This window comes from Salvelinus fontinalis, chromosome 9, assembly GCF_029448725.1.
Source record: "Salvelinus fontinalis isolate EN_2023a chromosome 9, ASM2944872v1, whole genome shotgun sequence".
NCBI lineage: Eukaryota > Metazoa > Chordata > Actinopteri > Salmoniformes > Salmonidae > Salvelinus > Salvelinus fontinalis.
This window is the reverse complement of record NC_074673.1, coordinates 44,028,389-44,045,318: the sequence shown is the minus strand read 5'-3', so window position 1 is coordinate 44,045,318 and position 16,930 is coordinate 44,028,389. Positions and strand designations below refer to the sequence as shown.

General features: G+C 46.0%; 1 protein-coding gene across 1 annotated transcript in view; it reads right to left on the bottom strand.

Moving 5' to 3' along the window:
• LOC129862665 (DENN domain-containing protein 2A-like) overlaps positions 1-14,576 on the bottom strand; it is a 36,046-nt gene extending 21,470 nt beyond the window's left edge. Inside the window, exon 1 of the mRNA XM_055934548.1 lies at positions 14,185-14,576. The gene's annotated coding sequence lies outside the window, so the exon portion shown is untranslated. The remainder of the gene's footprint in view (positions 1-14,184) is intronic.
• Between the last annotated feature and the right edge of the window lie 2,354 nt (positions 14,577-16,930).

Sequence of the window (16,930 nt, the reverse complement as noted above, 5' to 3'; positions counted from 1 at the left end):
CCAATTGGGACACACACTAGACAAGCACTCAACGACCAGGCCCATAAATGCTGGTCAAGCGTCCTGGCATGATTTGGCTCAGGTGTTAACATCAGGGGACGCATCTGGGCAAACGCCTGTTAGCAGTTACTCAGACAGACAGACTGCTGGACAGACGCACACGTCCCGCACACACATACACATAGCTAGACAAAGCAGTTCCCAGAACCAACAGATGGGGGAATGTGCGTGTGACCTCACCCAGATGTGCTAGAGGGCTCCAGGGAATCCATGAGCCGTTAAACATTTCCTGAGCACTGCCCACTCCAACAAACCCCCTCCACCCCCAGTCCCCAAACTCCCCCTCCACCCCCACACATTAGCTAACCCTGCTGCACCCCCTCACCCCAGCCCTCAGGACGCAGGGAATGCCTGCCCAGTCGGGCAATATGCCATACATTGCTGTCCCCAGAGTAGCTGAACAAGTCATTGAAGAAAATGTCCCAATTTGGCTGAATTACATAAAAGTTGTTGACTAGCTGAACTCTTCCTTGGCGGAGTCAACTGTGTAGTTGGCCCAGCGTTTTGAAACTGCACAGCTCAGGGCTTATTTTTTTCCACTTCAGTGTTTAAGTATAACTTGACACTAGAGAAATTATGCTTTTGGCTGACAAACCCCTTACCGTAACCAAGTGCATTTTATCTGTCCGTCTCTATTTCTGTCTCGCTCTACTCCTCCATCCCTCTCTCCCCTTCTGGCGTCTGTTGGAGAAGTACTGGGCTATCCCCCCAGAGAGGGAGAGGAGGGGTTTGCGTCAGGCCCTCGCCTGCAGGCCCAAATGACTTTCAGCTGAGCACTAAAAGTGAGGGGGTGGAAGGAAAGGAGAGAGCAAATGAGTGCGAGAGAAAAGAGGGAAGGAAAGTGGATATTATGAATTGTAATACAAGAATAAAGTTACACAGTGAAAGAGGTTGAGGCTTTCAGCTGTCATTCATTTTTGGGAGCCCCAGGGTGAAAGCAAGGTGCTGTTCTCGGAGTTCTGTGATGGAAAGCTGACTGCCTCACTGCGACACTGCGTTCTCCACAGTTGAACGTGTTCCGTGGACTCAGTCCCACAACTCAAACTGAGGAACACTTAATTGTTGAGTGTAACTGACTGACCATTACAGGCTCCAGTCACAAAGCCTGGCACTACAGTAGCAGGCAGCTCCATATGATACCCCCCCCCCCTTCACTCAATGTGACAGCCAATGAATTCGTATCTAGTAAAGTTGTAAACCTGACAGCGCTGCCAGGGAGTTTTATTGGGACCAAGCCCGTTACTGGGGTAACTAACCCCATTGGAGAGGGCGCGAGAGAGAGACATAGGGCCTTAGCCACCTCTTTGTCTCTGGCAGCCGTTAACCCTGACCCAGGAAGGGAGAGATGACATCCTCCACAATGATGTGGCCAGGGGACGCCATCTGCTCCGGCCAATAAAAACATCACAGGGAAATGTGACCCCACTGACCTTTGCTCTCTGACATCTGATTGGTGTGACAGCTGATGCACGCTGCGGCAGAGGAACTATGGGAATGAGCATTGTTCAGAAGGGTCTGGGACTGTTGATGTGTGAGAGAGGATAGATAGGACTGACTGATAATGCCCAGACCTTGTCATCAAGAAGCAAGAAGATCAAAGCATAATGTGTGTGTGTGTGTGTGTGTGTGTGTGTGTGTGTGAGAGAGAGAGAGAGCGAGAGCTTTAGCCAGAGGGTCAGCAGCAGGGCATCAGGGCCCATCAGTTGCATAACAAACCTAACAGGACAGCAGGAGATTCCTATCAGCAGATGGCTGGTCACTGGGTGTCTGGACACAGATAGTTACATAAACACAGGGGTGAGCCAAGTAGGAAACTGAAAAGGGGACAGTGTCATGGTAAGACAGGGAAGATGGTATGAAAATTTAAATATAGGGAAGTAGGGTCCCAGTTATCATGTTTTTAGCATGTTTGTGCAAGATGTATTCAAGTGTGCGTGGAAGGAATAAATGTGTTTGAGCATTGTAAGAGTGTGTGATATATTCCCTGGTGCATGCATGTCAAAAAGACAGGGAACAGCAGAGGAGCACAAGATGTGTTAATGGAGGAGCTGGGGGACTATGACCATCTGCGTTGATGCTATAAATCCCTGTTCCACAAAGATCTGTAGACAAACTGCTGTAACCCACACAAACACGCCACTGAGCCTGATACCGGGCTGGGGCTGGGCTCTGTGGACAATAGCAGCCCCACACTGACGGCCCTGGAAGCCTTTGACAGAGCCCCAAGGACCCTGGTTTGCATAGCTACAGCCGGGTCAAGGAAACAGACTAGCAAGCCCAGAGGAGGCACCATGACATTCCACAACAATAGGGCAGCTACAAACAATCCACTGTCGACTTCAGATTCCAGCTTTTCATGGCATCTGGGACTAAATAAGAGTCTGCATTCCTAGCCTCACAGCACCTCATGGCGAATTAGACATGGATTTGTAATTCATTTTGTCAGTACCAGTATAAGTGGTGTGTTTATTGGTGCGGAATCAGCATTTATGACTTGATGTGATGGTGCTGAGGTCCTGTGCTGAGGTCCTGCGTGGTCGTTGGTGTTGACAGTGCTGAGGTCCTGTGTGGTCGTCGGTGTAGTCGTCGGTGTTGTCAGTGCTGAGGTCCTCTGTAGTCGTCGGTGTTGTCAGTGCTGAGGTCCATGGTGTGGTCAGAGTTTAGACCAGAGGAGGCTGGTGGGAGGAGCTATAGGAGGACAGGCTCATTGTAAAGACTGGAATGTAATTCATGGAACGGTATCAAACTCAAACATATGGAACCCCCATGTTGGCCTCCGTTCAATGAATTCCATTCCAGCCATTACAATGAGCCCATCCTATAGCTCCTCCCACCAGCCTCCTATGCTTTAGACCTGGTATTATCAGTGTCAGTTCTGTTGTCAATGTGAAGTCTTGAATGTCAGTAGTGTTGTCAGTAGTACTGTCAGTGATGAGTCTTGCTGTTGTGAATAGTGTTGCAGGTCTCTCTGAGCTGTGGAGGCCTACAAGCCGCTCCTCACAGCTGCTTCTCAGGAAGACATGACATCACCCGTCTTCTCAGGGAGCCTCCGGAATGGGGGAGCGCTCAGTCATTTCCACATACCTAAAAAGGACAAGTCGCCCACGGCGGCCCCAGATATCACAGCTAGCAAGAAGGGACGCTACACCAAAGAGTGATTGTCCAGGATGATAATTAACCAAAGTGGTTAAACTCGAATTACTACTGCATGCTCAAGGAGAAAGGACTACAGTCCTTCAGAAAGGTAGCAAAGCAGCAGATGGAGAGAGCTGCTCAAACTGCGGCAGAGAACTTAAGTTCAGGACGCTCCGATTAAATTTCTCGCTCTCCCTGTATGGCTAATATAGAGCCGTGTCTATCCCCACACGGTGTGGTTTGCTTTAACAATTGCTAAAACCTCGTCTGCACTCAATTGAATGCACCACTTCACATTTAGCAAGCTCTCTGCGGAACAACGAACTTTGCAGACTCTCTCCCTCCCTTTTCCCTCGCTGTTGGAGAGCAATATGATGAGAGCTGGAGGGAGAGAGAGAGAGATGGAGGAATTTATTTTTTACTCTGAAGGAACTTCCAGAGTATGCCAGAGGTAATGCTAGTTGTCAGCCCTGCTGCAGGATGTTGTAGGGACCCAGGCCAGATATGAAACAATGTGTCGGTTCAAATGATGTGCTAGGGATTTCACCTGCTTACATGCTGACTTGTCCTGCTTCAGTCTGACAAAGATTCATGAGAAAGAAGAGGGGGGTGGGGTGGGGGAGACGTGAAGGCTGTATGGAGGGAAGGAGGGTTTGGCAAATGAACAATGGAATATTATCTAAGCTCAGCAGTAAGTCTCTCTCTTTCTCTCCCTCTCTTTCCTCTGTCTCTTACCTCCTCCACTGCCTGTCCTGGGTCCCAGCCTCTTTCCCATGCTGATTCCATAGCAGGGATCTGGCTAGCAGCCAAGCAGGTCGACTGTGTGTGCAACAGGCCTATGGACTTCGCTCCCGGTCCTTCCCCCTCTCTCTTATTTTATCACCCGTTTCCCTCTCGCTCACCATCTCTCTCCCGTGCTCACTTTCTCTGTTGCTCACTCTCTCCCTTACAATCATCCCCTAGCTCCAAACGTCTCTGCATTTCTTCACTGGATGTAGTAAACATCCCTATCAGGCGACCCATGGGAACCCAGAGCGAGTAGACACACAGGGGCCGCCCTGCTGCCCACGTCCCGTCCAGGCCCAGCGGGACTCCCCCTAGCATGGCGTGCCTCTGCTCAGCCGCGTCGCCCTGCCCCTCTTCCTCCATTGTTAGCCGTTGGGAAAGGATGGACAGCAGACAGAAACAAAACGGGGTTAGCCACAGAATGAGACAGGAACTCAAGGGGATACCACAAACAATTAATTGTATCAATCCAATCTAAAAATAACCTTGACATGTATTGTCATGCATTTTTCACACCCAAGTATAGCATTTCTTGTTATTGTATGGTTTGTATACAACTGTAAGTAGTTGCTTCCAAGACAAGGGTTTGTACCGTCTACCCCACAAAGGACTGTAGGAAAGAATTAAATATGACCACAATGGGTCCCAATTGCAAACCTCCCAGGATATACAGTAATTATGGTGCATGACCACAGGGTTACCACGGCTACTCAGAAACCGCTTACTGTTCTGGGCAAACACTACGACAAACGTTTGTCTTGTTTGCCCTTGTGTTTTTTTTATGACAGTCATACAGACAGAGAAAGTGTGAATGGCAGGATGTGGGTTAAGGGTACTACTTCCTGTGCCCTCCATCCCACCTCACTGTGGTGTAGGCAGATAAACTGTAAAAACCTAAAGAACTCTTTTGACAGTTCCTCTGCTCTGCCTTTCACCACAGTAAGTCCACTGTTCTACTCTAGGGCGGAAACAAGAAACACCGGTCTTTATGAAACCAACCTTACTCCGATCCACCTGTCAGAGCGGAGGTTGTAAATGGGGTGAAAACCCCACAGCACGCCGATCGGTAACCTCAGCAAGCCTTTAATAGTAAAGGGCTTTCCTTCTCTTCCCAGTGAAACCCATTCCACTGATGTTGCAAATGGTGTGGCTAGCATGTTAACGATGTGCTTAAGGACTAGCAGTGATACGACCAGGCTCCAGAACCAGGGGTTTAGGGTAAAGCTACTGACACCGCAGTCTGGAAAGCAGAACAAAAATTCTCACTAAGAAACTGGTGTGGTTACTTTTAAAGAGGTTGACAGTTGTTGGACTGGGCTCAACTCAACTATGGAAAGAGTAACCTTGAGAGCAGACGAGAAGAGGTGATAATAGAACAAGGGAGAAGACAGCAGAACAGAGAAGAGCAAAATAATATAAGTGAAGAGAAGGAGAAGATTAATCAATGAGCAGTGAGGGAGGCAGAGGAGTAAACGATCACCATTCAACCCATCTGGAAAGAAGGATCAGATTTCAACAGTTCACTACTCCTCCATACTCCCTTCATCCCCTCTACAGACCTCTCTTCCCCTCCTCCTCCCAGGAAGAGACTCCTACGTGTGCTGCCCCTCAACCCAATCTGCTACCAATTACCCTGCTGGCTCCACTGACCATGGCCTATGCCAGCTAATCTCGAAGCCTGCTTTACTGAGAACAGCTAGCTAGCTACCACTATATTAAATGAGCCAAGCCTGCTCCACTGAGAACAGCTAGCTACCTACCACTATATTAAATGAGCCAAGCCTGCTCCACTGAGAACAGCTAGCTAGCTACCACTATATTAAATGAGCCAAGCCTGCTCCACTGAGAACAGCTAGCTAGCTACCACTATATTAAATGAGCCAAGCCTGCTCCACTGAGAACAGCTAGCTAGCTACCACTATATTAAATGAGCCAAGCCTGCTCCACTGAGAACAGCTAGCTACCTACCACTATATTAAATGAGCCAAGCCTGCTCTACTGAGAACAGCTAGCTAGCTACCTAACACTATATTAAATGAGCCAAGCCTGCTCCACTGAGAACAGCTAGCTACCTACCACTATATTAAATGAGCCAAGCCTGCTCCACTGAGAACAGCTAGCTACCTACCACTATATTAAATGAGCCAAGCCTGCTCCACTGAGAACAGCTAGCTACCTACCACTATATTAAATGAGCCAAGCCTGCTCTACTGAGAACAGCTAGCTAGCTACCACTATATTAAGTGATCCAAGCCTGATCTACTGAGAACAGCTAGGATCCAAGTCTTCTTTAAGGCGGCAGGTAGCCTAGCGATTAAGAGTGTGGAGCTAGTAACTGAAATGTTGCTGGTTCAAATCCCTGAGCAGACTAGGTGAAAAATGTGCCCTTGAGCAAGGCACTTAACTCTAATCGCTCTGGATAATTGCATATGTGAAATGACTCAAATGTAAACAGTTAGAACTTTGGCATATATTAGCTGATCCAAACCTGCAGAGCTTTCTGAATAAAGCTTCAACTTGTCTGAATCTACATTAGTTCATCCAAGCCTAGTGAATACCATAAACTCCAATCTTCATAGCTGATCCAAGCCTGCTCGTGTTCACGTCATCAGACCTCTTCAGAGTGGTCTTCTCTAGCACAACAATCAGAAAGTCTTGCACAACATCCATCGAGCCATACAGTAAGTGAAAATGCAACGTGCTTACAGCTGCAATAAATCAACCAGTGACAGATTAAGTCAGGCCATTAACTATTAGACTTGCTAAATAAAAGCAGCTCTAGAAATGATGAAAGTGCCCCTGCTATGAGTCTCCTGTGTGTAGCTGAAGCGTTGGCTAAGGGTTTCAAAGGGTGAGGAATACGCTATGTAGCAACAGAGAATATGCAACACACACACACACCACAGCCGATGAAGCTAGATGAGGTTTAACCTTGTCCTCAACCACAATGATAAGGGGTGAGAACATGTCTTGTACTTCAGTTAATGCTTGTATCTGTTATTGGAACACCAAAACCTGTCGGCTCCACTAAGGAAATGTGCTATTCAATAACACAGGATCAAACAGCTGATGGTTTTATTCACAAGGAACTGTCTCATGAAATAAGTTTAGCGTTAATTTACGACTTGAACACTACTGACAAACCCCTTCTCGTTGGTTCCTCTCACTGCAACTGACATGGCTAGTCTTGAATAGGCCTCAGTGTATATGGACCCTTTGCAATGCACATGTTCACTTATTCTCTGGTCCTGGATCAGATTTGTCCTCCTAGCCAGTCTCTCCCAAATGAGCTTGCTGCCAAATTCTCCTTCTCTTCCTGTTTTCACCCACATTTCTGGGGTTCCGCCTGAGAATTCCCTGCAGAGAGCTCCCGATCCCATCCCCGCACGCCTGTGCAAGAACAGATTTGTATAATTCCCTTGCTGCTCCCAAAGGAATGGTGCGAGGCGAGAGCTTGGGAAAATGGTCTCACAGAGACAAAACTCCACAGCACAGCGGAACAGACACTTTTGACCCCCACACACCCAAAGACCAGCAATTGAGCCTAAGCCAAGAGAGAACTCAAGATACAGTTTCAGTTTAGGTTTTGTAAGACAAGCGAGAACTCAAGAGAAAACCTAACAGAGTTATGCAGCAGTCAGTGTGATCTTGTTGGAGACAGACGCTGCAAGTGATAAGTGTTTCTGCATGATCAAAGATGCCAGGGCCTCTCTAGTCATGCTCATTTAGTTGTTACACCTGGGTGAATCTCCAGGCATTCCTTGAATTCTCAGAAGTGAATCTAATCATTATTTTTCTCTGTTTCTCTTTTCTAAGGTTTAGTTTCAAAATAGCAACTTCACTTTAATTGGACTAGGAGGATTCAATCTTTTTAACTCTAAGACATGAATGTTTGAGGATGGTGCTATTAAAATGCCCCCCCCCAAAATCACCAAACAAGATTGTATATTCCACTAATTGCAACATCTGAGGAGAGCCTAGGGTAGGCTACACGTTTTGGGGGTTATTGGGTAGTCTTTGTGGGTTCCCGTTGTCAGACCCCGTGGCCATATTATACATGCAACAAGGCAAATATGTGCTGGAATATTTTCCACCTTCACTGTAAGCTCAGAGCAGAGCCACAGCAGCCAAAGTCAATGAGCAGTGTCGACGGTGTAGCCACACGAGAGCGACCCTCTGGATAAAGTAGCCAGCTCCGCTTCCAAACGAGAACATGCCCAATACTCTAACTCTCCCTCTACGATGATGGTGGAAGGGACTGAAGCCTTGTGAGTGAGTGTGAGAGACTGCCAGTTGAGACGCAGGCTGTGGAGTTGTCCAGGGAGAGCCGACGACATGGATGGGTCACATCATGACTGGTTAGCTCTTCTACCCCACGCCTAACAGGGCGCCGTACAGGCGTCATTTCCCCTGGTACACCAGACCTCCCTATACTGAAGTTGCTCTATGTAAACAAAACAGAAGGGAAGGGATATTGCTGTCCTGTCTTGTTAAAGGATCTAATGGAGATCACAGCACCAACAGTTTCCCCACAGCACAGTCAGTGTTCCACTAGATGCATGTTTTAATAGAGCAAATGAGGCACTGAGGAACTTAACCGGCTACACTGGCCTGACAGTTTAATATGAGCAACAGCTTGCAAGCACAGATTTTGAATGGTGTGTGTGTGGGGTGCGGGCTACAGCAGAAACAGTGGGGGGTGGGAGGCTTTGATAATGACTAAGGTGTTAGCCCTCTCCCTACCTCTCAGACAATACAACAGAGCCCCAAGAAATCCCGGACATCAGCAATTCCTTCACTAGCAACTAGATTTGCACATTTCGGGGAATATTCAGAGGTGGAAACTTTCCGTGAGAATATATGGTAATTAACTGAAATGTATGCCAATTAATACCATTTACATGCAGATGTTCTTTGTATTGATATTTGCATTATCATATGGAGACAGAAACAAACATTTTACCTTCCCATAAGGAGACAATTGCAAATGATTAAATCCTTTCAATAGAAATAAAAACTATTTAGTTAAGAATTTAACTTTAATGAGTTGACTCTTCACATGGGATGATTTCACTGAACAACAAAAGGGACTATTGAATGATCCTCAATGATCTATCACATCTCCCAAAAACGTTTTTAACATACATCTGTAAAATGATAGTCTAGAAACTAAAGCTTTGGTTGTCTTCCTCTCAGGCTTCCATGTCTTCTCCCTGGACCTCTTCAATGTCCACCTCTTGAACATCAGACTGAGGCCTCATCTTCACTGTCACTTTCTAACCTTGTTGAGGATGGCTCGTTGTCAGGCTCAAAGTCTCAAATTTGCCCGGATGGCCACCAATTTTTCAACTCATGTATTGGTCAGCCTGTTGTGTGCGTGTTCCCAAACAAGGACAAGTTGCGCTCTGAGGCGGCTGATGTTGTTGGGATTTGGAGGATGATGGAGGCAGGAGGTGAAAGAGCCTCAGATCCACAAAGTCCCTTCCACCAGGTGGCTGATGAGATATGTTGGCATGACTGCCATATTGCATCTCCATCCCAAAGCCCTTGCTTGGAAGTGTACTTCGCCAGACTGCCAAGAACCTTCCCCTCATCCAGGCCAAGGTGGCGAGACACGGTAGTGATGACACCATAGGCCTTGTTGAGCTCTGCACCAGACAGGATGCTCTTGCCAGCATACTTGTGGTTCAACATGTACGCTGCAGTGTGTATGGGCTTCAGGCAGAAGTATTCACGCTTTTTGATGCATTTCAGAACTGCAGTTTCCTCTGCTTGGAGCAATAGGGAAGTGGGCAGGGCAGTACGGATTTCTTCTCTTTTGTCTGCAAGTAGAGTCTGAACATCAGACAGGATGGCATTGTCTCCCTCAATCTATGCAATGGCTACTGCTATAGGTATCAGGAGTGTCAGGCTGCTTACCACTCTCTCCCAAAATGCATCATCCAGGAGGATCCTGTTGATGGGGCTGTACATATCGGCAGACTGTGATATGGCAATTTCTTGGAGAGACTCCTTCCCCTCCAGGAGACTGTCAAACATGATGACAACACCCAACAGGTGTTGCTAGGCAGTTTCAATGTGGTTCTCTTATTCTTCTCACTTTGCTTGGTGAGGTAGATTGCTGCTGTAACTTGATGACCCTTCACATACCTAACCATTTCCTTGGCTCTCTTGTAGAGTGTATCCATTGTTTTCAGTTCCATGATGTCCTTGAGGAGCAGATTCAATGCATAAAAGCAGCACAGCCAATAAGTGTGATGTGAGGGTAGGACTCCACTTTAGACCAAGCAGCCTTCATGTTCGCAGCATTGTCTGTCACCAGTGCAAATACCTTCTGTGGTCTAAGGTCATTGATGACTGCCTTCAGCTCATCTGCAATGTAGAGACCGGTGTGTCTGTCGTCCCTTGTGTCTGTGCTTGTAGAACACTGGTTGAGGGGTGGAGATGTAGTTAATTATTCCTTGCCCACGAACATTTGACCACCCATCAGAGATGATGGCAATACAGTCTGCTTTCTCTATGATTTGCTTGACCTTCACTTGGCGAAGATCATTCAGAAATCTCTTCCAATACACATTGCCTGTGAGCATCAGAGGTGAACCAGTTGCACACACAGCTTGAGCAAGACATTCATCAGCATTTCTCTGACTACGTTCCTCCATTGAGTCAAAAAAACTTCTTATTCCAGGAGGACCATGAGCTGTTGCTATCGATAAGGTGTCCGATTCATCATTTTCACCTCGAATAGAAGTAGAGGGACTTTTGTCAGAGGTTGCTTGTTGTGAGCACTGAGGGAACGTTATGCACTTGGCCAGATGATTCTGCATCTTTGTTGCATTCTTCACATATGATTTGGCACAGTATTTGCAAATGTACACAGCTTTTCCTTCTACATTAGCTGCAGTGCAATGTCTCCACACATCAGAAAGTGCCCGTGGCATTTTCCTGTAAAGATGAGAAAAAATGAGTAAAAAAAATATATATATACAATTCCATGTACAGAAATAGGTAAGCAGTTAGATTAAAACAACTTCTTTGTAAGATACATGTTATAAATTGAAGCATGTATAGAAACAGGTGAATTAACACTCCCCAGTTAGCAGGCTCAAGTAAGCTAAAACCCACATGGTAGCAAAAACTAACTAGCAGAAATTGTTAAGAACTTAGAAATGATTTAAACACACTGCTGTAAGCTACTATTTAATAACAAAATCATGCATGTCATAAAATATATTCACCCCACCCGGTATTGTAATCAAAACTTACCAGAAAGCATGTAGTCCTTGGCTCAGACAGTGTAGTAGTGTGGGCTCAATAGCATCTCATTAGTGTGCAAGATCTTGACAATCAGCTGTACATGTGATGGAAGAGTGCACTGCACATGTGATGGAGGAATACACTGTGCATGTAGAGGGTTGCAATTCCATTGAATTGGGGATAGTTTAACCAAAACATGCCACAAGACCTAGAATTGCCTTGTGTATCCCACAAAAAAAAAAAAAAGTTTCACTGTTATAATTTTTTATCAATTTAAGCAAAATTCCCCAAATCCAGAGCTTAACTTCCCATGGAAAATTTCTGGAAGTTTTTCGGAAAGGTTCCGACCCTTTGAAACCCCTACTAGCAATGCAGGACACATTCTGGCTGCGTCCCCGTGGTAACCACAGCAGCTCGTCAATGGCAGCAGTCTGAAGGCCCCAGTTGGGTCCTTGGCCACAGGGGGTGCCTGGTAGAGTGCCTGTAGAAAGCTGGTTCCTGTAAGAGGGCAGAGAAAGAAATGGCTGTCCTCCTAAAAGACCTGCTGTCACTGTTCTATGTTCAGGATAATGGTCCTCTGGTGAGAGGGGACAGATGTCACGCACTCACACTACAAATGCATCTCAGCGTGCGAATAGACAGCTTGATCTGTCATTAACTAAGTCCCAGCACGCAATTTATGACTGCTCCAGTTGTCCCAGCACTGTTTTGAGTCAACACATCTGATTCCCTGAGATCCATTTATCCAATGCATGATGTTTCCAAACTAGCTGAGATTTAATTGTGACAAATGACAGTTGTCACGATACTAAACATCTGGCTTCTGAGTTCACTGAAAAAGAGACTAACAATGTCACTGCATATTGGGAAAACATACTCCAAACATCTAAGATTTTAAGACTGAGCACTTTCATTTGCCTTTTGGTTGTGTCTGTATGCATGAGTATCTATGTATAAGTGTGTAGGAATGGCTGAGTAAGTGTGTGGCTGGGAAAGCAAACCTACAAAGCAGAGCGTCACACAGCAGTCATCATTCTGTTAGTCTCTCTCGCCACTCCAGAGAATGTAAACAGCTCACCAATCAAACTGTCTGATAACAGAAAACAATGGGTTCTGGCTCTCCACCAGTCATGCGGACTTACTGCAGGATTATAGGCTTTAGTACCACGTCACAAACCAAAACAGACCTTCTCTCACTACTAATCCACAGTCCTTCTCACCACAGAACTACAAGACACTCAATACAGCACAACACAGCGCCGTGGTAAAGAATGGAAGAATGTTGCATGTGATAGCACTTCTAGTCGAATGAACTAAAGCGCCAATCAAGACTTCGATATCTTCACTAAGGAACAGCAAGAGTCGTGTCTGACAGAACGTCAGTTTTGAACGTTCCTCAATTTAGTATTTTTAAGTTAGGTAGAAAGCTAATAGAACATTACACAACAGAAGAACGTCAGGATCAGGAGGTCAGAACCTCATTGAATTAAAGCGGATGACTGATAGTCCTGTAAGAACTCGGGAGAGGTTCCTGGTAAACTGTATGGCATGGCATCACACAGAGCTTCCTCTGTCTCTTACGGTCACCCCAACTCCACCCAAATGCCCCCTCCCTTAACCCCAATTCACACCAACTGACATGAGGTTTTCATTGAGTTCAGCTTTCCTTGAGGAAGGCCCGATCAAAAATGTTGGTTTTGACAGTGATTAATATGCAACAGTATCAATATTGTTAACTTGATTTGTGGGCACTCGACTCCTCCAATCACCTTACAATTTCCACCATCAAATGTATATCACAATAAACTCCTACTTAACCACTACACACAACCACTACATCTAAAACCTAAAAAAGGGTTCTTCAGCTGTCCCCATAGGAGAACCCTTTTTGGTTCCAGGTAGAACTCTTGGGTTCAATGTAGAACCATTTCCACAGAGGGCTCTACCTGGAACCAGAAAGGGTTCTCCTATGGGGACAGCCGAAGAACCCTTTTTTCTAAGAGTGTAGATTACCTCTAATGACAGCTCTAATGAAAAGCCAACAAAGAGCTACCTTCCCCAGAGAGTGAGTGAGATGCACAGCCTGTCCCTTGGGGATGTTTCTTTCTGCCTCCGACTCCCAACAATACAGAGACTACACTGGCTGGATGAAGAGCTGCCATTGTTCCTAGAGCTGAAGAATGTCTCACCTCACTTATCTACTTATCCACTCTGCGCCTCTCTCCCTCTCTACTCAGACGCTGTTCTCGAGAAGCTGGACTGGAATGGACATATTTCTCTCCATTACCCTCATCTAACCAAACATCTCTCCTGCCCTTTGCTCATTTCATATATAGGTAGATGAGAGCTGACACCTATTAGAACTATTCTTACTGCACAGTTTTTAGTAGGCTGACACACACACACACGCCTGTCTTCCTAGGTATTCTAACTTGGTTCTGTATAACGGAATGCAGCAGTATGATTAATTGACAGCCTACTTGAACAACATTCAAAACACACTTTAGCCAGAGCCAGAGCAGACCGTAATTGAATATTGCTCAAATAAAACAGAGATCTGAAGCTTCTTCAGATGTGCTTTTGCATATGTTTGTATTTTGATAGCACATGTGCACACACACACACACACACACACACACACACACACACACAGTACCACATCCAAACACATACACAAAATGCATGTGCGCTCAAATCAAACGCACACAAGCTAACAAAACCGACACAATAAATTACCTATAGTATTTAATGTACATTTTGGACTTAGTCAGTAAAACAGTCAGTAAAACACACAATACCCACATTAACACACTAAAATATGTTACTGGTTCAGTCCCATAGTAAAAAAATGTAAAAAGGTTCAAACTGAGATTCACAGAAAGTACAAAACAAATCTCTGAAACCAAAAAGCATAGACATTAAACACAAGTTAATCTTGTGCCATACCTTTCTCAGCTGGATGAGCCCTGTAGAAGTACTCTTGCAGTGGTTTGTCATTTTGTGAAATCGGACACTGACAGCATCCACTGGTATGGCTTCCTTCAAAGCAAAATTGCCTTTTTCTCCTTTCTCCTCTGGTTTACACCCCTGCCTCTGAGCTGCACTCTCACTTAGCATAGACCCTGCCCCTTCTTCTCAAGCAGAAAAGAGCTTCTCCAAGATTCTCCACAAACTTGTTTGAAAAAGGACAAATCAAGGCAGTCCCTCCCCTTTCAGCCTTCAGGTTGAAATGTTTTCAGTTATTCTGTCCTTTTGCCTTCTCTCACTTACACACATACTTTCTGTCTATATTCTCTTTCAATGAATTTGCCGCTCTCCCTTTCTCAAACTTTTCCCACCCCTCCTTCTCTCATGATCCCCCTCCCTTTTCTGCCTTTCTCCCTTATTCTAGTACCGCCCTCCTTTTCCATCATCAGCTCAGCCCCCACCCCCAAGCCCACACAGCTGTACTAATCTGCAGCTGGCTGGGCGATTGGCGCCCCAGTTGCTGTGGAAACGGAGTGTCCTGCTCAGAAGCGGAATGGAGCAGGAAGGGGCAAAACTGAGCATAACTGAATACTTAAATAAGGGCCTCCTCCGGGAGCCAATTAAAAGTTCTGAAGGGCCTCTCTTCCTCTCTCTGAGAGGATAGTGGGGGCTTTGCTTTCCTGCCCTCCACTGACATTATCTCTGAAAGTAGCTTTTATTTACTGACCAGTCCACAAACCACCCAATAGAACCACAGCAGCAATGTGTTTTGGTAGCTACAGATGGCCCCTTGTACCTCTGCCCTTACATGGCATGACAATGTGTTGGTTGATTTCTAATTATTCACTAATTACAGGTGACTTCAAGGGATAATTCACCCAAATTACATATTGCTTTCCTTACCCTGTAAGCAGTCTATGGAAAAGGCATGCCAGCAATCCATACTTTGGTTTAGTTTCCCTGGCACTGTTTCCACATGCGAACTTTTTAGCATTTGTGGCACAAAACCTATTCAAGTCATGGGACTGATATTAGCATTTGTACAAATCCAAGTTTCACATGAGTCTGACATCTTGATGACAACTAGGCTAACAAAGGCAAATGAGTGTGTTGTTATTGTATCAGTAAAACATAAATACTTGTGTGGTTATAGTCTCTCTGGGTTCACACAGAGAGTTTAATGAGTTAAACTAGACTACCTCACCCTACTAGGCTACCCTTCATAAATATCTGTGACTCCAACTGTCTTGAACCAGTGCTGATCTATAGCCTGTGAACTCATCTCTGCAAAATACGTTTATTTGTATTTCAATATGTGTTGTTGTTGGTATAGTATGTCAAGGGGAATTTTAGTAAAGTATTTTCATACTAGCACTCACTTTTCTGATAACTTCTTTGAGGAAAAATGTACTTACTACAACTGTAATATGCGGTTGTCTCACCTAGCTATCTTAAGATTAATGCACTAACTGCATCCAATTTGCATACCACCCCAACAGATCCACAATCTCAATCGCACTCCACACCGCCCTTCCTCACCTGGACAAAAGGAACACCTATGTGAGAATGCTGTTCATTGACTACAGCTCAGCGTTCAACACCATAGTGCCCACGAAGCTCATCACTAAGCTAAGGACTCTGGGACTAAACACCTCACTCTGCAACTGGATCCTGGACTTCCTGATGGGCCACCCCCAGGTGGTAAGAGTAGGCAACAATACGCCTGCCACGCTGATCCTTAACACTGGGGCCCCTCAGGGGTGTGTACTTAGTCCCCTCCTGTATTCCCTGTTCACCCACGACTGCGTGGCCAAACACGACTCCAACACCATCCTTAAGTTTGTGGACGACACAACAGTGGTAGGCCTGATCACCGACAACGATGAGACGGCCTATAGGGAGGAGGTCAGAGAACTGTCAGTGTGATGCCAGGACAACAACCTCTCCCTCAATGTGAGCAAGACAAAGGAGCTGATCGTGGACTACAGGAAAAGGCGGGCCGAACAGGCCCCAATTAACATCGACAGGGCTGTAGTGGAGCGGGTCGAGAGTTTCAAGTTCCTTGGTGTCCACATCACCAACCAACTATCATGGTCCAAACATACCAAGACAGTCGTGAAGAGGGCACGACAAAATCTTTTCCCCCTCAGGAGACTGAAAAGATTTGGCAAGGGCCCCCAGATCCTCAAAAGGTTCTACAGCTGCACCATCGAGAGCATCCTGACCGGTTGCATCACCGCCTGTTATGGCAACTGCTCGGCATCTGACCGTAAGGCGCTACAGAGGGTAGTGCGAACGGCCCAGTACATCACTGGGGCCAAGCTTCCTGCCATCCAGGGCATCCATCTTCCTGCCTTCCTGCCATCCAAAGACCATAAAATTGTCAGAGACTCCAGTCACCTAAGTTATAGACTTTTTCTCTGCTACCGCACAGCAAGCTGTACCGGAGCACCAAGTCTAGGACCAAAAGGCTCCTCAACAGCTTCTACACCCAAGCCATTAGACTGCTGAACAATTCATAAAAATTGCACGGGACAATTTACATTGACCCCCCCCCCCCCGTACACTGCTGCTACTCGCTGTTTGTTTGTTACCTATGCATAGTCACTTCACCCCCACCTACATGTACAGATTACTTCAACTAGCCTGTACCCCCGCACACTGACTCGGTACCGGTGCCCCCTGCATATAGCCTCGTTATTCTTATTCTTATTCTTATTGTGTT